Here is an 890-nt window from a genome sequence, read left to right as displayed (position 1 = left end):
CACTTTTGGCTATGAATCACTGTCTTTAGCAGAGACTACCCCATGTTCATGCAAAGGCCATCAATGAAATCGCTTCCTAATACAATGAAGCTGGCTAGAATTATTGGGAGCAGGAAAAACACAGCAGTTCCATGTATACCCCAAATTAACAATTAACCAGTTGTTAAGTGAATCTGGCTTCCCCATTGACTTTGCTCATCAAAAGCCGGCTGGGATGGTTGCAAAGGGCAATTACATGATCTGAGACGCTGCAATTGTCATGCAACGGATGGAAACTGATCAAGGAGAGAAGCAACCTAGAACTAAGGAGAAACTTCCTGACAATCAGAACAATGAACCAGTGGAACAACCTGCCTCCAGAAGCGGTGTATGCTCCAACACTGGAAGGTTTTAAGAAGAGACTGGACAGCCATTTGTCCGAAATGGTATAGGGTTTCCTGTCTGAGCAGGGGTTGGACTAGATGACCTCCAAGGTCCCTTCCAACTTTATTATTATTATTACTATTATTGATCATCGCAGCCAGATGTTCAGCCAGATGTTCAGACTGGATTTGGCATTTTTGTCTACTTATCAAGTCCTTACCAAGGACATGGGATAGGCAGATGTGGATGTTTGATGGTATTACAGATATCATCGCAGGATGGAAGCAGTTCCTTATTATTATTATTATTATTATTAATCCATCTTCTGTCTTCCCTATGAACTTACTATTCAGTTCTTTAATTTGTTCTTAGCTTCGCTTTGATCGTGAATTATTTTTGCAAACAGAGATTAATAACTGGGGGAAATAGCTTTAAAATCTCCTCAGAGATTTCATCCACTTTACACGCATGTCTTTGGGGACAGAAATATTGAATGTGCCTTTAAAAAAAAAAAAAAAAAAAAAAAA

Source organism: Protobothrops mucrosquamatus, unplaced genomic scaffold, assembly GCF_001527695.2.
Source record: "Protobothrops mucrosquamatus isolate PMUCROS unplaced genomic scaffold, P.Mucros_1.0 scaffold795, whole genome shotgun sequence".
Taxonomy (NCBI): Eukaryota; Metazoa; Chordata; class Lepidosauria; order Squamata; family Viperidae; genus Protobothrops; species Protobothrops mucrosquamatus.
This window is presented reverse-complemented; position numbering follows the sequence as displayed.